We start from the raw sequence: 23,956 nt of genomic DNA, 5'->3' as shown, positions 1-23,956 counted from the left end.
TATGGAATAGGCGGGTTAAACCCATTTATCTGAAAATTTAGTTTACTCTTGTTATTATTATTTTTCTGGGTTTCTTCTTTTGGTTGTTGAAAACGAGTTTCTATGTATTAAGGGCATTGTGGCCTAGTGGTATCTTCTCTATCTCTGAAAGTGATATTTACTATTTAGAGTCTGCTATATTTTTATATTTATATGATTATATTTAATAATTATATATTTGATATATGGTAGGGAGACATATTTGCACTTCACTTCTCTACCGAGTTTAGTACATTGTCTAAGAATTCGTGAATTTACATTTGGCATTTTTGGCAAATTCATGAATTCACAAATTCAAAACTTGAGTTCACCAATTGGCCACGATTTTGCTCCTACCCGAGAATTTACGCTGTGGAGTGCTAAAGAGCAAACATTTTTAGTGTTTTTTTTTTTATAGCTTTAATTGTGTAATAGTTTCTATTTACTTCTATCTATTTCATATTTGCAGGTCTACAGATGCAATGACATGAACACTCACTTTCCAATAACCACATTTTATTTATTTATTTATTATTATTTTGTCAACTGCACCTATCCGAAATAGAATTGACTACAGATTCGAGCAATAGAGCACTTGGTTTCATAAAACCACCCGATTTTTCAAATCTAAATCAAGTACATTTTACATGTAGAACATTTGTCAGGTCATGTTCTATTCGGTATGAGTAAGTGAAGAACTCGAATCGAGATTCTTAAAAATTAGAGGAAACAAAATCAAGTCAAGATGATACGGACCAACACCTTGTTCTTGCGCCAAAGATCGTGCTAGACCGAACTGGAGTCGCATTGCTTTCCAATCTCTCACAATGAAGAGAAAATATGAATCTTAGTAGTTAAATAATGAGAGAGATTGAAGAAAAAAAGAGGAGAAAATAGAGGTCGAGCTCTCGAGTTTATAGGTATGTCAATTTAACCCTCCCACTGGGCCTATCCCGTCGCCCCTATTGGGGTGGGTTTGGAATCATGGGGTTTGGGAAGAATGTTAGAACCCGTAAATCCCGAAACTTACCTAATTAATAATGAATATATAAAGGAAAACTCTAAATTTGTCGACGCACGATAACCGACTGAGAGACGTGAATGTGTGCTGTGATAGCTGTAGTGGTGCCTACAACCATGTCTCATGATCGGTTATCGCGTGTATCGACAAGTGTAGCACGATTCATATATAAATATAATATTCTTTTATTAGTTATAGTTTTTCTTTTTCCTTCATTTTAATGATAGTTTTAAAATTCAAGAACTTTTTTGTTACTATGCTTGTTAAGAATTTTTTATACTTAATTTTTTTTTTTTTTTTATAACAAAATTCATCTTAAATTTGTTTAAGTTTGAATCATTTTTGTTAAAAATATGTATACCTAGGCCCCCAAACCAACCTCGACTCACCTATATGCGCTCAAATGTACAGTTATATATGAACCAAACGTTTGATAAACAGCTCGAACTTGGCTCGCTAAGAGTTCAATTTGTATTTGTTTATTTAATAAATGAACCAAGCTCAAACAAAATTTTCAAACTCAATTAATAAACAAATCAAACTCAAACAACCCCTATTAGAGAGAGAGAGAGATGGATTTAGCTGGCTTTATAATCCATAAAATATTCCAAGCTCAATCCATTTCATAACCCAACTTAATTATTTCGTTCTTATATCTTATAAGAGTCCAGTCAATATAAGAGCCCAGTCCATTATCAATAAGGGCGCAAATCATCTGTTGTGCGTTTCCCATGCTATTTCCTATAGTGAGCGGTAAGTGGCCTTGGTTTAGCCACGTTTTACTCCACCTAATAGACACTAAGACTGTGTTTGGCAATTGCACCATAACATTTCACCACCATTTATAAGTAACATCACAAAAGTCTAAAAGTAATATCATATAGTCTAAAAAGTAACATCGCCACCATTTCCTAAGTAATGTCACATACAAACATAACTGATTTACTACCATTTATAAGTAACATTTCACCACCATTTATAAGTATCTTCACCCTTAAATTAAGGTATGCACATAAATGGTGACGTTACTTTTAGACTCTTGTGATGTTACATTTTAGATCATGTGATGTTACTTATAAATGGTGGTGAAATGTTACACCACCATTTATAAGTATTTTCATCCTTAAATTAAGGTATGTACATAAATGGTGATATTACTTTTAAACTCCTGTGATGTTACTTTTTAGATCCTGTGATGTTACTTTTTAGATCCTGTGATGTTACTTATAAATGGTGGTGAAATGTTACTTATAAATGGTGGTGTAATTGTCAAACATGGTCTCAATTGTCAAATAGTGGTGAATGACGTGACCAAACAAAAACCACATAAGAACTTACAGCAGGGGACAGCATGGGAATTTACAACAGAGGATTTGCGCCCTATCAATAAACCCTTATTAATATTTTTATTTTATTTTTCTTAACTCCTTTACACAAAGGAAAGCCCTTTTTTTTCTCATTCGTTACCGAAACCTTGGCCGACATAACAGGACTCAAAGAAATGGATGATCCAACAACATCACGATCACAAATGATTGTTGGTGATCCAACCGTCATGATCGCAAATCAAATTCCTTCACAATTGTAACTTCATGTTCTCTCTCTCGATCTCATCTGTATACTTTTTATACAGGTACATGATTTTTGAAGTCTGAAGTTTGTAATTCTTAAACATCAATCTAATATGGTGTATAAATTGTTAATCGATTGAGTTTTCCGGGTAAATGTGTATATATAGACACACACAGTTGGGTATACATCTACACACACAAGGCAGCTTAGCCGAGCCGACTTCGAATTCTTTCAAACACCTTTGAGCCGATCTTAAACTTGGCTGCTGAAAGATCAATCAAACTTGAGTATCATTCAGAAGTTGCCAAGACGCTCGACTCATTTACAGCTTGGGTTGCAACTCGGGCGGCCCAATCCGAAATAACCCGAGTCCAGTCCGAAATTTTTTGAGCTTAGACAATGTTTTTCTAAATTCGGTTTGAGTTTGGGCTATATATTTTGAGTTTGGGTTGATATGGATGAAGCCCGAAACTCAACCCGAACTTAAAAATATTATATATTTTTATAATTATATTTAAGTAATAAGAGTGTAGTAACCAAGTTGATAATATGCCTGATATTTATACTTAAAGTTTCATATTCAAGTCATGGTTATAACATTATTAATTGATTTATTTTTTACATACAAATTCTTCTTAGGTGGGCTTAGTGCGGGTTCGAGCTGGACAAATTATGCATGGGCTGGGTTTGGACAACTCAACTTGGGTTTAAGGCGGGCTGGACTTGGATTGAAAATTTTTTGTATGGGTTTAACCCAAAATGAGTGCCAAGCCTGCCCAATTCATCTGAGTTGCAACCCTATTTACATCCCTACTTAAAACGTAAGTGGGATATGGGTCCTATAACCCACTAAAATTCAAAGATGCCCTTCTTACATTCCCTTTCTCACACCTCACTAACATATATAGAACCCCACACATAAAATCTTTAATTGCACAACATGAAAATATATTGGAGAAATAAATCTCGGGACCTCCGGGTCTACAAACTCAAAATGACTAAAAATCCTCTAAATACTTTTTTAAGAGTCTTATATTTGCGTGACACGTATTCTCATGAATAGAACATATAATACGCGGAAAAATGTAAAATGTGAAAAAAATGAAAAATGGACACGGCCTCACACTACAATACCCATTTAAAAATGTGACTTTAAAATTTGGTCAATTTTGAGCTCTGGTGTAGATAATGAAAGTCAACCGCGTTGTTAGTTTTCTTTGTTTCGATTTCGCCAAATTATCCTATTTATATATAGGAAGCGTACATATACAAAATACATGTACAACAAAATACGAACACATTGAAATGAAAATTTTCAAAAAAATAGGAAACAAATTCGACATAGATACGTTTAAAAATCAAAATATAATAAATTATTATATAGATAAATAATAATTTTTTTATTTTTATTCATATAAATCACTATTTTGAAGTTTAAAATTTGATGTTTATTATTTTTGTTTTCTTAAATTGAATTTAATTTATTTATAAGGAGGGCTATTTACCCGATTGGCCATTCACAATCATATAAAAGTTAACTTTTATGATCAAATTACCCTTTTATATTATTTTTTCTTTTTTTATATCTAATAACATTTTTTTTTTCTTTGTTACATATATTTAAGTTTATATGTTCACCTTGACGGAAAGGAAAAACGAAAGAAACAATCAATTTATATAAGTTTTTTTTTTTTTAATATAAATCTAGAGAAGAGGGGGAGAACAGTGAGAAACCATCCAAATAATTAAAATTTTTATAATTAAATTTTTAACTAATTAAAGGTGCGACTGTAAATAGACATGTGCTTGCACCACACGAACTCTCTTAATTTATTTAACCCAAATCCCATTATTTTTTAAAAGAATAATTACAAATTACTGGGTCAAAATGAATCGAGTTGTGTCTAATGAAAAAAAAAAAAAAAAAAAAAAAAAAAAAAAATCCAATTTTAAGACACTTTTAACTGTGCTGAACATGTATATATTAAAGTGTTTTTATGTATTTAATCAGCCGTTGGATATCATCCAACGGCCCATATATCCACACTAAGAACGGGACTCTTACAGAGTCGCCTTGAGTACATATTATATTGTGTGTGTCTAAGTCGTAGAATTCATCGATTTTCTTTCTGTATCGCTCAATCAATCGGTCGATCACTCGCGTCTGTGATTTTCCGGAGTAGCTAATTTTTGGTGGGCTGATAGAGGGGGACAAATCGTGAGAAACAATTCGGAGAAAAGGTTTGTCTAACAACAAAAAAACCCTAATTTCATTGTTTCGTTTTGGTTTGATAATCTGATTTTTGCCCCTAATTTCTTCTACTTGTGAGTAAATTTTATATAACTAATACTGTTGTTACTTTTCTTTCTTTATATATATATATATATATATATATATATATATATATTTCTGTTGAACTATCGATCACTTATTAACCGAATCACTCTGGGAATTGGAATTGGAATTGGAACCTGAATTCAGAGAGGAGAAGAAGCGGAAGGTGCTGGATTTGTTAATAGAAAGAACAATGGTGAAGGTTGGGACAGAGACGGTCGATGGACTATCATCAGAGTGGTCAGGATCATTATCAGTATCAGAGTCAGAGTCAGAGTCAGAGGAGAGAAAAAAGTTTCTTTGCTTGTTTTTTAAATTCAAAGGTGGTCCAATTCTTTATTCTTTGTATGCCTACGTTATTGCGGCAAGCAATTTTATTAATAATCCTAATCCACCACCACCTTCTCCTGCTGTGACAATACTAGAGATGGCCTATCGGGATGGCCTGCGCCGAATTGGGTTCTCGAATTTACTTTGTTGGAGGTCAGTGCAAGTTTGAGGGTGCAGGTTATGCCTAAGAAGGTTTATTACTTGGATTTCAGCACCTTCAGAAATAAACTGACCTCTACTACTACTAATAGTCTCATCAATTGTGATGAATTATCAGAATGCCCCAATATGAATGGGGGTTAAGTGTAATCCGGTTGTTATGGCTGCGAATGGGAAATTATACGTCTTAACTGGCCTCGTTGCTGGGGATTTAAATACCAGCACTTTGGGTTCCCCTCCTGATTTTAATGTCACTGACTGGACTTTGATTGAATTTTTTGGTTCTGACTGGGATAGTTGTGCTTTCGAAGTCTATGATCCGGTGACGGATGAATGGACCATACTGCCTCTGCCCACTTCATATTCTTCTCCAAAGCATATTCTTCCTACTTATTGTTCTGGGCATGCCGTCATCCATGACAAGATCTTCTTCTTTAACTGGGGTTGCATCGTTTCTACTTTTGATTTGAAAACTCAGAAATGGAACTTCTTCGATGGCCTAACCATTATTGCAAAGATACAGGCACAGACTTTTGATGATGCCTTGGCACTTGCTTTGGTGCATAATCCCCTAACCGGATGTGGCCTCGTTCTCAATGATACCTTATATGCCTTTGCACCGAGGAAAGATGGTGTCAGTACCTTTTCTGCGTATCATATCCCTGACGACCATGGAGATACATCTGTATCTTTTGCTTCACTCAAATTGACAGGCTCAGACCTATTCAACAGGGACTCCAAGTCAGGCTTTTTCGCTCTGCAGGCTGGTTTCTTTTATTTAGGAAATGATAACTTCTGTTCAGTTTTTCGTGAGCTTCCAGAATTCAAGTATACTGAACAAGACGATGAGGAGCCTCAGGAGGCTTCTGAAGTTTACTTCGTAGTGTTTCGAATTGTCAAAGAAAGAACATGCAGCGGAGATATCTGTTGGTCTATCAATCAATCAGAGCCCTGCAAAGTCCAGGGAATCAATGCTGATTTGGGCTCAATTTTAGATTTCTTCACACTATAGATGTTTTTTTTTCCTTTTTCTTCTCGAAAGGTACTATAGATCGCACTATAGATGCTGCTGTGCTTGTATCTGTCGCTTTCTGTTGGCACCAAAACTTGGCAGCCACTTCAGCAGCGACGTGGACCAATGGGAAGCCGATAAGTGTTAAGCATGTCCAAGAATGGTCGGCCAATGGAGAAATAGTAGGAGAAGATTTAGGAAGGTATCTATATATTCAGCCACCTCACCAAAAGGGTTGTTACTAAACAACCGAGACTTGTGTTAATTTCAAAAGGAAATTTCATTAGAAATAGAACATTGGGAGAAGTTGGCTAAGGTGACATAATTAAGTTCCTATAAAATAGGGATTTAGTTATGAGAAAGGAAATTGAATCCTTATGGAAATGAAATTCAAAAGGAAGGGGCAGCCATGTGAGTGTATGGGTCAAGGCTATAAATGGTCTTCCAGCCATTTAAGGGAAATATTTCAGTCAAGCTTGAAGAAAGAAGTTGCTAAAAATCAGCAACTTACTAGCAATCTTCCAGCAGCTTTCTACCGACTTCTTAGCAATCAATATTTTCTTCAACAAAGGTATTCTATTTGAAGCAAGACGAAACAAGAGGAGAAGAGACGTCAAAGACTACTGGAGTACGACCTATTTTCAGCAACAAAGTAAAGCAAATCAAGGAAAAGAGAGATTTCAGTAAAGACTTTCCCATTGAAACTGGAGCATCGATATTGAAGGCGAGGAATGTTGGGCCGTAGCTCAGTTTGAATTTCAAAAGAAAATGATTGAAGCAAGAGAGATTTTAGCAAGAAATAATTAGAAATTAGTTGGTTTTAGAACTTCTATAAATAGAAGTATTGTATTCCATTTCTAACTGGTCCAGCACCACCACAAAACATGCATTTCAACTAAAAATGTTTTCAATTGACTCTACGTCATTTTCTAATCAATTTCTTTATTTCAATTTAATGGCAATTGATTAGATCCTCGTCAACTATTTCGATTCAGCCATTTACTTTCTTTCAATTTCAATTATACCAATTTTAATTACGCAATTTTAGTTAGGCTTTCAATTCAATGGCAATTGATTAAATTCTTGCCATTGAATCGTAGTGACAATTGATTAAATTCTTGTCATTACTTGGCTGATGGCAATTGATTAAATTCTTGCTATCATGTTTCAGTGACGATTAATTAAATTCTTGCCATTGTGTTTGGCTGGTGGCGATCGATTAAATTCTTGCCATTGTGTTTGGCTGATGGCGATTGATTAAGTTCTCGCCATCACGTTCGGCCGGCGATCGATTAAGTTCTTGCCGCCTGTCTTCACTCGGCCATTCCATCCATTCAAACATTCACCAGCCGTTGCATTTCTTTAGACACTCTAAAAAGTCCTTGCTACAAACAAGGCATAAAAGAACCTTGCTGGGAGTTTTTACTAGTCTCTCTCTCACACAATCGCCTGAGAGTCAGCCATCGAAAAAAGGGATAGGCTGGTGTTCAATTACATATTTTGGGTATTTTGTACAAATACTCTGGCACGCCCGCGAAGAGTCCATCGACCGGCGTAGGGAACAAGCTGGGCTGATGGCTTCTTGAGTCGGCCTTGATGGAATGGTCTTGGGCTGCTTTAGAATCCTTTTTGCTTCATGATCATCCTCCAACTTGGAATAAATCAGAATATCATCAATAAAGATGATGACAAACTGCTTCATATGACATTTAAGATATAACTAACCTTATACTAATATGCCATATTTTGGGTATTTTGTACAAATACTCTGGCACGCCCGCGAAGAGTCCATCGACCGGCGTAGGGAACAAAAACCGCACGAACACGTTTTGGCACGCCCGGTGGGACCACTACTAGAGTGTTATAAAAGAGGCAAATATGCCACGGCCCACAAAAAATTCTAAGGCCGTGGCTACTGATGAAGATTTGGAGGAAGGCGATCAGCCAGTACAGGCTGAGAACTCTGCAGCAGGTCCTACTGATGAGTTAGCTGTACTTCAAGCACAGGTTAGCTCCTTGGTAGATGCAATGGGAAGAATGGGAGCACGCTACAACGACTTGCATAAAAATATGTCCTAACTCTCAGCCTTTATTTTGAACAAGCCGACTCAAGCTATTAGCTCCAACAATCAGGAATCGGCTTCTCAGCCGAATCTATCACAAGCTGCTCGGCCAGAGAGGGCCATTGAAACATCACAGCCATGGCCGCCAATAGTGACACTCCAACCAGGTGCAACATCAAGTCAGCCGGTTCATACGCTACTCACCTGGGCAGAAAGCTATCCTCAGCCTACGTTGGCAGGTTCTAATCAGCCACCAGTAGCAGGTTCGAGGCCACAGGTAATTCCACCAAACCCTCCTCGGATGCCTTTGAACTCGGGGGGCAATCAGATCAGGTGGAGGTCACCGAACCCACTGTATACTCATGTGCCGCCACAGGTAGGGCTCGGGGGGCAGAATATGGCTAATCAGCCACATGATTGGCCGAATTGCTATCAACCATCAGCCACCTCAAGTCATGTTAGATAGAAGACAATTAGCTGATTTACTCACAGAAGAATATGGCCTGGAACTTAGAGGTGCCGGCCGACCAATTTATAGAACTCCTTATCCAGAAGTGGTAGACCAAGTTGAGTTCCCTAGAGGATATAAAGTCCCTGACTTTGTAACCTTTAGTGGAGAGGGGAATCAATCGACCGTGGAACACATTGGCCGATTCACGGTTCAATGTGGAGAGGCCAGTGTTAGCCCGTGGTTGAAATTGAGACTTTTTCCTAACCCTTTGACAGGGGCAGCTTTTTCATGGTATATTCGTCTACCTCCTAACTCTGTTTTTAATTGGCCACAGATGGAGGAATTATTCCACAATCAGTTCTACCGTACGGAGACAGAACCTACTCTGGCCGATTTATCCAGGCTAAGTCAATTGCCTAGTGAATCGGTCGAGACATTCATTACAAGATTCAGGAGAGCAAGATTAAGATGTCGTGTACCTCTTCCAGAACAGGAGTACATTCGTTTGGCTTTGAACGGCCTTGATTTTGAACTTCGGAAGAGGTTTGAAGGAGTTCCATTTCGTGATATGTATGACCTGGCCGAGAAAGCTACCAGGTATGAGTTGGTTCTCAAAGAGGAGAAAGAACGAAGTTTATTCAACTATGAAGTTTATTCAACTGATGTGGTTGAAGAGGAAGATTTTGAAGCTAATTTAGCCGAAGTCATTTTAAAGAAGCCTTATGTATGTGACGCTTTAACAAAACCAAATGTATCCACCAGTGGTACTCAGCCATCGACTTCATCGGCCAGGAAGGGTACGGCTGATACTGGTAAGGTTTATACGTTTGATCTGGCCAAAACAGAACAAATTTTTGATCATTTGTTGGCCGACAAACAAATCGTTTTGCCAAAAGGACACAATATACCATCGACCAATGATTTAAAAGGAAGAGAGTTCTGTAAATTTCATAATTCATGGAATCATACTACTAACAATTGTTATGTATTTAGAAATGTATTGCAGAAATCTATCGATGAAGGTGTATTGAAATTCCCTGAAAAGAAGCCAGATGTAATGGGGGTCGATGGCGATCCATTTCTTAATATTGTCAGTACCAATGTAATCAGTCTGGCAATTGAAAAAGCTGCTGATAATGGTAGACAGGAAAGATTACCAAAAGTTCTTGGTAGTTCATCGGCTAGTAATGATGAGCAGAAAGTTAACGACTTGGAAATTCAGTTAAGAGAAGCTCAAATTGCCCTCATCAGCCATGGTTGTTGTCCAAATTGCAAAGGCCGAAGGAATGACTCAGACAAGAGGGGCTATTTCCAATCAACCAGAAAGCGCAGTGTCCATGAAAGGTTAGGCCATCAGCCTAGACAGAATCACGAAGAAATCAATCGATCAATATTTAGAGAAAATGGGCCGAGGGTAGTGAGAATCATTCGGTCATCGGTGGCCGATAGAGTCCTGCCAGAACAACATTTTTATCCTAGTTTCAAAAGGAAACCAACAATTCAGTCAGAAATATGGATTCAAAAAGGAGAAGAATCTAGCCGTGTAAGAACGGTTAGACCTCCTTTGGTTGACCATGGCAGATGGACTCGAGTAAGTCACCCAAAGTTTCCTAAGCAACCTCCTACACGTACTCAAAAAAGGAGGATGCAAAGAAAAAATGCAGAACTCAAAAGGAAAGAAGACAAGATCGACCATGATCAACTAGAAAGAAAAAATGAACTAGTGGTGGTTGAAGACATGGAGGTCGCTACATCCTTTGAGAATAAGGCATGCTTTTATGAAGAAAAAGATGATCAGCCAGACCAGGATCCAAAGCATGCGGCCAAGTACAGAATTCGTTTTGGTTCTCTCCCGGATGAGGTAAATTGTAACATGGTATTTGTTTTGCCTTCTGTGTTTGAAGCAAGGATAAAACCAATGATGAACAGGGATGTTAAGTCAGCCAAGCAAGAGGAAAAGGCTGAATCTTCAGAAATTAAAAACGATTCGACAAGTTCATCGGCCGGGATAGGATTGATCTCTCAGGATCAGCCATCTAAGGCCGATAAAATCATTTTCGAAAAACCACCTTTGTCCATGACACAGCAGTTGAGGCCGTTGTATGTTAAAGTATGGGTTGAGGGTCAGCCAATCAATAGGGTTTTGGTTGACAATGGTTCGGTGGTGAATGTCATTCCAGCAACTACTTTGAAGAAATTGGGTAAAACCATGGACGATGTAGTTCCAACCGACGTGGCCATCAGTGGTTTTAATGGAGGATCTAGTAACACCAAAGGTATTCTACCTTTGGAAATTACTATTGGCGGTAAGGCATCCTTTACGGCTTTCTTTATCATTGATTCAACCTCGGCCTATAATCTCCTTTTAGGCCGAGATTGGATTCATCCTAACATGTGCATCCCATCAACCTTGCATCAAATGTTGATTTTTTGGGATGGAAATGAGGTAAAAATTGTTGAGGCCGATAACAAACCCTTTATAGCTAGGGTGTATTCGGCTGAGGCTGCACTTTATGATGAAACTGTTGTACCTATCAAATTTGTTGGCATTAACAGGATGGGACGACTAGCAGCGGCAACAATGAAGAAGAATTTAATTAATGCTGATATTAAAGAATTATTGTCAGAAGCAGCTCGGCCGAAAATTGATATTTTCAGGTCGACCATCAAGGACATTGAAGATGTTACTGATGGATCACAAAACCAATGAAGAAAAGAAGCGGCAAGCTTTCAGGGCTGCTTGCATAAGACTGAAAGCATATCTGGCTGAGAAGAGATTGGCCAGAGAAGAACAACTATATGAAGAGGTATCGGCCAGCACGGCCGATATAATTGAAGAGGGTTTCGAAAAGCTGGATGCAATCCAACTTGAAGATTTGGAGTTAGCCCCTTCCAAGATGGAAGATAATAAAGCAGAGGTGCAAGATCCTTTATTGGAAATAAATGTTGGTACTAAAAAAGATAATCGGCTATTATTTGTTAGTGCTTTGCTTGAGCCTAAATTCCAGACCGATTTGATTAAATTATTAAATGAATATAAGGATTGCTTTGCTTGGAGTTATGAAGAGATGTCTGGCCTGTCTAGAAAATTGGTAGAACATAGATTACCGATCAAGAAAGATTTTCAGCCATATAAACAACCACCAAGAAGGATGTCTTTGGAAGTAATGCTCAAAATTAAAGAAGAAATTGAGAGACTTCTTAAGGCAGGATTTATTCGAACAGTTAGGTATGTTGAATGGCTGTCTAATGTTGTTCCGGTAATGAAGAAGAATGGCAAACTTAGAGTTTGTGTGGATTTTCGCAACTTAAATAATGCCACTCCAAAAGATGAATATCCAATGCCTGTGGCCGATCAACTTATTGATTCGGCCGCTAAGCATGAAATATTGTCTTTTATGGACGGCCATTCAGGTTATAATCAAATCTATTTAGCCGAGGAAGATATTCATAAAACGGCTTTTAGATGTCCTGGGTCAATTGGTACTTTTGAGTGGATTGTGATGCCGTTTGGCCTAAAAAATGTTGGGGTTACTTATCAAAGGGCAATGAATTCTATCTTTCATGATATGATTGGCCGATTCATGGAAATTTATATAGATGATGTAGTTGTGAAATCATCGGCCAAGAGACAGCATTTGGAACACTTGAAAAGGGCCTTTGAAAGGATGAGGATTCACAAATTGAAAATGAACCCATTGAAGTGTGCATTTGGAGTTTCAGCCGGGAATTTCTTGGGGTTCTTGGTACACAAACGAGGTATTGAAGTTGATCAGAACAAGGTCAAAGCTATTATAAATGCTAGGGCCCCAGCCAACAAAAAACAAGTGCGAAGGTTCCTCGGCCAGGTAGGTTTTCTTAGAAGATTTATTTCTAACCATGCTAGCCGAGTGTATGTCTTTTCGACTTTAGTGAAATTAAAGTCACATGAGAAATTTCATTGGGACGAATCCCATCAGAAGGCCTTTGACAAAATAAAAGAGTATTTGGCAAACCCCCTGGTTGTAATGCCTCCAAGAAAGAAGTGGCCGTTAAAGCTTTATTTATCGGCCGCAGAAGAATCAATTGGTAGTATGCTCGCACAAGACAATGAACATGGAAAGGAGCAGGCTGTCTACTACCTGAGTAGAGTACTAACTGATGTAGAATGCAGATATTCCTCAATTGAGAAGCTTTGTTTATCTTTGTACAATTCGGCCATGAAGTTGAGAGTATACATGCGGCCTGTTGATGTTTACATTCTTTGTCAGACTAACGTGATCAAGTATACACTATCAAGGCCATTGATCACTGGCCGAATAGGTAAGTGGGCTTTGGCTTTGATGGAATTCAATTTTATCTACGTCCCACAAAAATTAGTAAAAGGAAGGGTTCTGGCTGATTTTTTGGCCGATCATCCTTCAACTAATATTGATCCATGGGTTTATGATGAATTGGAGTCATCAGCTATATTCTTAACTCCTTGGAACTTGATGTTTGATGGATCAAGCACGGCTGATGGAGCAGGAGCAGGTATTGTTATTATTTCGCCAGCTGGCAGAAAGGTTTCATTCTCTTTCTTTTTAGATTTTAAATGTTCAAATAATCAGGCCGAATATGAAGCGCTTATAATCGGCCTGGAGATTTTAATTGAAATGGCTATTAGAGATGTAAAGATTTTGGGAGATTCAAACTTAGTCCTTAGCCAAATTTCTGAAGATTTTAAGTGCCTAAGTTGGCAATTAAGGCCGTTTCATTCTCTGGCCACTTCATTAATCAATCAATTTGATAATGTTCAACTTAAGTTCTGGCCGAGAGGGCAGAATGAGGAGGCCAACAGCATAACCCAAGCAGCCTCTGGAATAAGAGTACCAGCCGGAATAGAAGATCAGTTGATAAAGATAACACGAAGATCTTTGCCATCGGCCGAATTGAGAAATACTATGTTGTTTGATACTTGGACAATTGATGTAGAAGATTTGGCCGACGATGACTGGAGGATACCATTTATAATGTTTCTTCGAAATCCAAACATCAAGGCTGATAAAAGTATTAAAAGAAAAGCGATCAACTTTGTGCTTCTAGATGGGGATCTATACAGAAAAGGGTTAGAAGATGGGCTCCTACTACAATGCATAAGCAAGGAGGAATCACTTCAGGTTATGGCCGAGGTACATGAGGGCAGCTGTGGGGCTCACCAAGCTGAGATTAAAATGAGATGGCTGATTCGCAGGTATGGATATTATTGGCCGAGGATGAGGAAAGATTGCATAGATTACTCAAAAGGTTGTCAAGCTTGTCAAAGACACTGGCCGATTCAAAATGTACCAGCAAAAGAATTACAGCCAATAATCAAACTTTGGCCATTCAGAGGTTGGGGCCTTGACCTTATTGGTAAAATTAATCCACCATCAAGCGAAGGCCATCACTGGGTGATTGTTGCCACAGATTATTTTACTAAATGGGTTGAGGCCAAGGTTTGCAAAGCGGTTGATCAGCAAACAGTGATTAATTTCATGGAACAAAATATCATCCACAGATTTGGGATTCCAGAAACACTTGTTTCAGACAATGCAACAGTATTTAGGGCAACTGATGTACTACAATTCGGCCACAACATGAATATTCATATGTCAGCCTCTACGCCATACTATGCTCAAGCAAATGGCCAGGCCGAATCTTCAAACAAAATTTTAATAGAAATCATTGAAAAAATGATCAAAGATAACCAAGAAGGTGGCATGAGACTTTGTCTGAAGCTTTATGGGCCTAAAGGAACTCAAAAAGAACAGGCACAGGAGTTACACCATACATGTTAACTTATGGTCATGATGCTGTTCTGCCTATGGAAATGAAGGTTAAATCAGCCAGAGTTGCTTTTCAAAATAATCTAACTTCAGCTGATTATACTCAAGCAGTGTTGGTAGAATTGGAAGATTTGGATGAAGTTAGAAGGGATGCTTTAGATCATATCATAGCTCACAAGAAGAAGGTGATGAGGATCTACAACAGGAGGGTAAAACCTAAGTCTTTTGCTGAAGAAGATTTGGTTTGGAGAGTTGTTTTGCCAGTAGGTAAAGTCGATAGGAAATATGGGAAGTGGTCCCAAAAATAGGACGGGCCATACTTAGTCCATCAAGTCTTAAGTGGAGGAGCATATAGGCTGAAGTATTTCAGTGGCCGATTACATGACTACCCCATTAATGGCAAGTACCTCACGAGGTACGTACCGGCAATCTTTGAAAGGGAAAATTAGTGTTAGCCAGTACTTATGGCTGACCATGTGTACCTTTATGTAATAAAATTCGGCCTATTTTTCTAGGCTGATTTGGTTATTTTAATAAAAATTTTCTTGCTAAAATGTTGATACTTGTTTGGAGTAACAAAAGAGGCCATTTATTCATTGAAGTGTAAAAGATTACATCATTTAAAGATCATACACTAAGATGGCCACAAAAGGAAGCTAATATAAAAAGATTCATATGCTTGCAAATTTTTCCTTGAAATCGGCCCAAATAACTAAGGACCGATTGAAGGCCACCATGGCCTGCCTCTTTGACTCTTCCAACTGAGGTAATTCTCCACGAAGATTTGCATGCTCGTGAGCAAGGTCTTGAACTTCAAACTGCAATGTGGCAGCTTCAGCAGACAAGATGGCCTTACGAGCATGGATCTGGTCGATCTCTTTCTGAAGGACATGTTCTCTTTCCTCAAGGCTGATGAAGTCTGTATTCACTCTTTCAAAGGAGGAAGCTTGAGTTAACAATTGGTTAGCAAGGGTATCCTTCCTGTTCTTACTCTTGTTGAATTGGTTGATTGCTTCATTGGCCTGGAAAATATCATCGGTCAGAGTTGGTAGTTGGCCTTTAAAGGTAGCAATAGTGGCTTGAAGATCAACCGGAAAGTCTGGGTACTGGCTGAGTGTAAAAAGCACTGCTGTGAGCTCACTTTCAAATTGAGGAAGATCAGCAGCATCTCTTTTCAAGATCTCAAGTAAAGATTTTTTGTTTTCTTCTAAGGATTGTATAGGGATATTGGCTGAAGTGACTGGAGTGGCTCCAGAAGATTCACTTTCTTTCTCTTCGGTCACTGAAGCTACCACATCCTTAAAGAAATTGCTCAAGGCCAATAGAGATGAAGCAGGAGCTTTTTGTGGAGGAAATAAAGAAACAATTTGAGTTTTCTCATACACAACCTGACAAAATGAGGAAAGATTAGATCTTAAAATTTTTGGGGTTATGAGATAGTCAATACCTTGGATGATTCGGCCATGTCTGTCACCAAGAGTGGCTGATGACTAGTTACTGGAGGAGGAAATTCTGGCTGAACCGCTGTGCTATCTCCCTGGGATGAAGTTTTAGCAGGAGTGACTTGAACATTGAAGGGCACCTCAATGGGATCATGAAAATCCTTCAGAGGGCTGAAATTTCTAACCGGACTATAGACCAAGTCAAGAAGAGGGGATTGCTGCAAAAGAGAAGAGATTAAGGATGTTATTAATTGAAAAGTTTGGAAAGTTCAAGTACAGTTATCTTTACCTCTTTTTCATCTGAGGAATGATCAGAAGGATCGTCAGCCACATTAATTACAGGATCATCGGCCACGTCTTCTGTAGGATGAGGGCTTTCTAGATTTTCTTCTACTTCATGTTTCTTACTTTTGCTCAATCTTGTCTTTTTTAAAGTACCATGAGTAGTTGATTTCTTTCTTTTTCCCTGGAGATGGAAGCTTTATTAAAGTTTGTCTCGGCCAATAATAGTTGTGGCCAAGAATTAGAAATCAATATTGGCCAAGTATTTTAATAATAGGGCCGATATGATTATCTTCGTATGTTAATGGATAAAAACTTTTACCTTTGGAGGGGCTGGAGGAACATCAGGGATGACGACTGATTCAGTTGTTGTAGGCTGAGGAGGTTGGCTTGAGGAAATTTCATCATCTTGGGGCTCAACGTTCTCTGGATTAGGCGAGGCTGATAAAGTTCTACTGTCTGAATCTGCAAAAAAAAGGTGTAAGAGAAATTCAATTAAAAGTTCTTTTAAAAATATATATATATGCAGGTAAAGGAAGATTGTACCTTTGAGAAGGCTGGCAGTGGCTTTGGTCTTAGCTTTTCTCTCTTTATTGATCCTTGTTGGAGCATCTGCTGGCTGAGAGAAAGGGAGTTTCTTGACCGTTTGTTTTTTACCTTTGGGAGGATCCTTTTAAGGCACCTTCTTTGGGGTAACGGCTCGGGAAATTACGAATGCCCCTTCAAAGACCACAGATATGAACTTGAAAGATTCCAATATTTTAACAACAAGTAACTGGCTCTCAGCCGTCCTTGTAGAAGTAATGTAAGAAGACCACCATTGATCAAAACTAGAATCTGAGGCTGGGTTCTTGATGAAGGGTTGGAATTGGAATCCGGTTTGCAGATCTGAGAACCGGGAGGACACGTTCTTTACATAGGAGTCGTCTGGAAATACCATACGCCTATGGAAGTTTTTGTTGAAAGAGAAATAAGGGGGCATGGGGATCATTTGAGTCAGACCAAATTGCCTAGCAAGTTGGTTTGGATTGTAGAACTCAACTCCAACTTTTGAGTTTACTGTGCCTAGAGGGCCAGTGTTGAAATGAAGGTCTCTTGAAAGTAAGAAACTAGCCCACGTGGCCGAATGCTTATCAACTGATTTTTTGGTAGACACTCCTTGAGGAGGAGTCAGCCATCGAGGTGCTTGTGAGCAATGAGAAAATGGAAGGAATTGGCTGATAGTCCTCTGTTCACAACCGGAGTAAAAGAAATTGAAGCAATCTCCAAACGAATGGAATTTAGGTATGGCCGATGCGTAACTTATAGAAAGTAATGGGTCATTGGCCGAAGGCCTCACCACAGGTCCGAGCTCAGGAAAGTACACTTGAAGCCAAATTTGAAATAACCAGGGGGGACCACCATAGCGTCTGAAGTTGGAGGTAAGCAAGTCATAAATCCCTCTATATAAATGGGAAAGCACCAAGGGAGCAAGAGCAAGGTGTTTACCTCTTGAAAGGGCAACGGCCACATGAATGAAATCCTTTGTGACTTGAAAGGCCGGTACACATAAAAGAAACTTGTTCAGCCAGGCCAACAAGAAGGCAATATGTTCAGCATCATTCACAGGGACGCGAGGATCCATGGTGGAAGTTAAGTACTTGCCATAAGAGGATTCAGATGACTTGGTTCCAGTTTGCTTTGAAGGGAAGATGAAAGGAGATCCTCCTCTACCAACAAGGTACTTACATCAATCCTAAAGGGTTTGAGGCCGGTTAGATAGCACACGTCTTGAATGGTTGGAGCCATCATGCCACACTTCAAGTGTAAGGAGTTGGTGGTGGTCGACCAATTAAACATGGCTGCTATCATCAAGGCCCTGTCTTGGGCGATGTTAGTTTTACTTAGCTGAATGGCATCATATATGTCACAATCCTTCCATACTTCTCCCTTCACAACTCCAACCCGGTCGACCCAATTGATCCAAGCATCATTTGGAATATGCCATGTTCTAAAATGAAAGTCTGGCAAACTGCCATTTTCATTAGGAGGGAAGGTTTGAAGGAATGGAAGAACGTCGGCCGAAGGATAGAAAGGTGAGATTGATGAAGGAGCTTCGTCAAGGAAAGCAGGACCTAAGCCTTTGAAGTCAGTACGAAGATCGATAAGGGTATTGAGACAGTATTTGTAAGGAGATAAAGTTTTTAGGGATTTTTCTATGATGTTGCCATGGGTTGAAGGATCGGAAGGTTGAGGGATAGAGGTGGAATCAGTTGATTTAGTTTTCTTAGGAGCCATAGAAGACGTCAGGAACGATTTTTCCGAGAAAGAATTTCAGAGATAGAAAGTTTAAGGGAAAAAGAATGATTTTAGGGATTAGAGAGCATCAAGCTAAATACTTTGCTGGATGTAATAGCGGATTAGTGTAGTCACCGCTTTAATTGGGAAAAATAACCATTAAAGCAGGTGGTTGGAAAGAGAATTTATTACCAAAATTTGAATTACAATTTTAGGCCGATTCAAATTCCAAATGCTTCGTATCATAAGTGATAAAAGCATTTGAAATTCAGGGGGCATTTGTTGGCACCAAAACTTGGCAGCCACTTCAGCAGCGACGTGGACCAATGGGAAGCCGATAAGTGTTAAGCATGTCCAAGAATGGTCGGCCAATGGAGAAATAGTAGGAGAAGATTTAGGAAGATATCTATATATTCAGCCACCTCACCAAAAGGGTTGTTACTAAACAACCGAGACTTGTGTTAATTTCAAAAGGAAATTTCATTAGAAATAAAACATTGGGAGAAGTTGGCTAAGGTGACATAATTAAGTTCCTATAAAATAGGGATTTAGTTATGAGAAAGGAAATTGAATCCTTATGGAAATGAAATTCAAAAGGAAGGGGCAGCCACGTGAGTGTATGGGTCAAGGCTATAAATGGTCTTCCAGCCATTTAAGGGAAATATTTCAGTCAAGCTTGAAGAAAGAAGTTGCTAAAAATCAGCAACTTACTAGCAATCTTCCAGCAGCTTTCTACCGACTTCTTAGCAATCAATATTTTCTTCAACAAAGGTATTCTATTTGAAGCAAGACGAAACAAGAGGAGAAGAGACGTCAAAGACTACTGGAGTACGACCCATTTTCAGCAACAAAGTAAAGCAAATCAAGGAAAAGAGAGATTTCAGTAAAGACTTTCCCATTGAAACTGGAGCATCGATATTGAAGGCGAGGAATGTTAGGCCGTAGCTCAGTTTGAATTTCAAAAGAAAATGATTGAAGCAAGAGAGATTTTAGCAAGAAATAATTAGAAATTAATTGGTTTTAGAACTTTTATAAATAGAAGTATTGTATTCCATTTCTAACTGGTCCAGCACCACCACAAAGCATGCATTTCAACTAAAAATGTTTTCAATTGACTCTACGTCATTTTCCTATCAATTTCTTTATTTCAATTTAATGGCAATTGATTAGATCCTCGTCAACTATTTCGATTCAGCCATTTACTTTCTTTCAATTTCAATTATGCCAATTTTAATTACGCAATTTTAGTTAGGCTTTCAATTCAATGGCAATTGATTAAATTCTTGCCATTGAATCGTAGTGACAATTGATTAAATTCTTGTCATTACTTGGCTGATGGCAATTGATTAAATTCTTGCTATCACGTTTCAGTGGCGATTGATTAAATTCTTGCCATTGTGTTTGGCTGGTGGCGATCGATTAAATTTTTGCCATTGTGTTTGGCTGATGGCGATTGATTAAGTTCTCGCCATCACGTTCGGTCGGCGATCGATTAAGTTCTTGTCGCCTGTCTTCACTCGGCCATTCCATCCATTCAAACATTCATCAGCCGTTGCATTTCTTTAGACACTCTAAAAAGTCCTTGCTACAAACAAGGCATAAAAGAACCTTGCTGGGAGTTCTTACTAGTCTCTCTCCCACACAATCGCCCGAGAGTCAGCCATCGGAAAAAGGGATAGGCTGGTGTTCAATTACATATTTTGGGTATTTTGTACAAATACTCTTGCACGCCCGCGAAGAGTCCATCGAGCGGCGTAGGGAACAAAAACCGCGCGAACACTTTCTCCCTCTTTTTATCTGTTTGCTTTTAAGCGGGCATTATGGGACCTTTTTACTTGAATAGTAAGTTTATATGGTTGGCTTGGATATATAGCTTACTGTGTGTGTCATGACTGAAGGTTAATGATCTGAGATGAGACCTTATCTCTGGTAACACATGTTCCGTGAATATTTTGTTGATCTGAATGATATTTCAAGGATGGAGGTTGTTTTGAACTAGATTTTAACTTCTCGGCATCTTTATTTTTGAACCTAGTGTTATTTTGCATCTCTCTTCTTTCTTTATTTTTATTTTTTCCTGGTCTGCAGCTTCAGGGAATATGGAAAAAGAAAAATGTGTCTGGGTTCTTTGAGCTTCTACTTCCGAAGAGATTCATTATTTTTTTCCTTCTTATGGTTATGTTTATGTTTTGCATCCATGAAAAGCTTTTGTATTTGTGAATTTTTTGTCAATAGCAAGTTTTACAGGGAGGCTTTATATTAAGTTGAATTAACATGCTTTATTTTATACAGTTAAGTACCATTACAACTTCATTCGCAAATTGAAATGCTCGCAATTTCACTCACTACTTGCAGAAAAGCTACTTTTCTGAGTGACTTGATGTGGCGGTGATGTCTATCACTTGAACCTCTATCCAAAAGAAACCAATGGATTGCGAGGGTTGGTTCTTCTTGATTATGTGATTTACGCCTTTCATAAGAGCAACGGCTACGCTTTTCATGGTTCTGCAACCAGCAACTTCCTTCTCCTTGCACGCCGCTGCTTTTTTCTCAAGACTTACTGTCTAAGCAACTTCCTGATGTAGAAATAAAAACAATTTACGGAAAAAGGCACAGATCAACAACCTGAGGTTGTTCATAAAATTTAAGGTAATCTTGATTTTATGTTTATCTGCAATTTTTTCAATCAGAGAATGATTTTCTGTATGTTCTACCATGATGAACTTTCTCCATCTATTATATTTTTACTATTGGGAGTATTACCATTGGCAAGCTGGCCCCTTTACCGATTCACATTGTGGTTAATTTCTCATGCTTGTATGTTTTTAGCTTGTTGAAATTGAGCATCAATTTACTTGTTAGTCCTATTCGATGTTCAGAATTGATATATGAGTGCACTAGAGCATCTCCATGTTTTTAGCAATTCTGCTCCAATGGTGCATTTCATGTAAAATGTTATTTTTTGACACAACCACCATTTTTTTTTTAATTACCATTTCCATCATCATATTTGTATTAGTAATATTAATATTAGGCACATTTCAAGTCAAGTTGTCGACATCATAAGGAAACTAAAATTAAACCTAATTAAAAAGAAACAAAAATCTAAAATATCTGGTCAAAAAAGGACCAACATATATATATATATATATATGAATAAATTTATATATTTGATTATATTGCTATATAATTTTTTTTTAATATAATTTTTTTTTTTCTTTTTCGGAAATTCATATATTATTATATATGTGTGTGTATGTGTGTGTGTGGGGTTGGTGTTAGAGAGCTGCCAAAAAAATTTGGCAGATCTTATATTTGAGAGAAATTTTGTGATTTTTAAATTTTGAGAGGCCAAATAAAAGGCCATTGGAGTGGTTTTTTTACCCATCTCTCAAGTTATGAGTTTGGTGGCCATTTTTGGCAATGTCTCTTTTTATTGTTCACCTAGTGTTGATACCAAAGAGATACGCAAAGAAATACAACCAAAATTCAAGCCTCATGAGCTTTTATATTACCTTCTCATCTTTCAACCCATTCTCTACTCTCTTTGCACCATCAACCTCTTCCGTATTGAGATCATACTCTCTTCTCTCTCTCTCTCTCTCTCTCTCCCCTAATCAAGCATTTCTTTTGTAATTTCTCCTAATTAAGCCACTGGAATAACAACTGGTGCTACAAGAAACAACACCATACCTATAACCATCATCAACAACGACAACCCACTTGATATCGAATCCAAACTGGTGACCATGGCAAATGTTCCGGTGGCCATCATGATCACAAACATTACAATGAAACCAATTTCTATTTTTCTGGACTTTTATAACTTTCATATTCTTAACACTTTTTATTTTTTTATGAATGGGGTTGGTATTATATATATGAATAAGAAAACCTAATAATATGATAACTTTCAAGTTTTTTATTTTTTTGAAACAGGAACCCTTCCAACCACCGGCCCTATGGACTACATTACATTTCATAAGTTTCAACGGGAAGTTTTGAATGGTGACGATGTAAGAAATTGTATTAATCTAACAAATGCTGTTACCAGCCAATGCAATTAGTAATAAGACGTATCAATAATATAAAGAGACCTGGTTTATTAGGAAGAGGTATTGCACACCAAAACCAATCAACCCATGAGGACAAGCCATAGTGGAGTAGGTGTTTGAGCTGATATGAGTAGGCAGGGAAGTTAGAGTTGGCTCTCATTTACAGATTGAAGCCACATGACACTCAACCAAAACCCTATACTTAAAACATTTATGGCTACATTAATGATATAAGGAATTTCAAGTATAGATACGGCAGTGACAACATGGAGAGAGATTGGAGAAGATGTCTCAAACCCTGGTTTTATACCCTTATGGACGCTTTAAAGTAAGGAGTTAATAAATTTTGACAATGGTTGAGATTATAAAGGTACTGGGCATACCTGTGGACGAAGAGTGGAAGCGAACTCAGCCGGATGAAACTTGAAATTTGAAGGTGTTAGATGGTGTGATGCCAGAGACAACCAATGGCCGGGAAGATTTCTCGGAAATTCTTCTGATGGAATCAACCACTCCGATGAATTGTATATTGTCCCACATCGAATATGACCGTGTACTGTTTTATGTTTATAGAACTTTGTATGCAATAAGTTGAATGGCTCGAGTTATAGGACTGGATGGTAAGTACCTAGCGAGGGAGTGTGTGCCCAACACCATCTAATAATTGAAGTATTTTTTTTCAGTTTTGGGTAATTTGCACTCAAAACCCTTGAGGTTTGGCTCAAAGTCACTCATCGGACGATTAACGCACTAGTTTACGTTGACACCCCTTGAGGTTTCAAATGCATACATACACACCCCCTCTAAACCTCTGAGAGCCGAAAATGAGCATTCAGCCCTTTGATTTGGTCAACAAATATATAAAAAGTGTAAATTGCCAAATATAACCCTATAAACTAATGTTGAATAACCAAAATAACCTTCATCATTCTCTCAAATCTGCACCCTCTATCCCCACCCTTTATCCTTAGCATCACCAAAATGTAATCAGAGGGATTCTTTTGAAGAGGTATAGGCGGCGACACCCAACTCGCCAACCTCTTTGATTTGCATCCCAACTATCTATATACATTATACACACACCTGAAGATGGATATATACACTGCCCTTCACCATAAGAATATTGACCATCAAAATTCATTGGCGAAACTAA

General features: G+C 38.1%; 1 long non-coding RNA gene across 2 annotated transcripts in view; it reads left to right on the top strand.

Annotated features, from left to right (window-relative positions):
* Positions 1-4,618: 4,618 nt before the first annotated feature.
* LOC132306482 (uncharacterized) overlaps positions 4,619-23,956 on the top strand; it is a 24,923-nt gene continuing 5,585 nt past the window's right edge. Inside the window, exons 1-2 of one of the 2 annotated variants that reach the window (XR_009482022.1) lie at positions 4,619-4,852; positions 21,041-21,397. This is a non-coding gene — a long non-coding RNA (uncharacterized LOC132306482). The remainder of the gene's footprint in view (positions 4,853-21,040; positions 21,398-23,956) is intronic. The other variant, XR_009482021.1, reaches the window with a different exon arrangement.

Source organism: Cornus florida, unplaced genomic scaffold, assembly GCF_030987335.1.
Source record: "Cornus florida cultivar Cherokee Brave unplaced genomic scaffold, ASM3098733v1 CherokeeBrave_3.0.0_Hap2_Chr05, whole genome shotgun sequence".
NCBI classification, from domain to species: Eukaryota; Viridiplantae; Streptophyta; class Magnoliopsida; order Cornales; family Cornaceae; genus Cornus; species Cornus florida.
The sequence above is the reverse complement of the archived record's forward strand: the minus strand, read 5'-3'. Positions and strand labels throughout refer to the sequence as shown.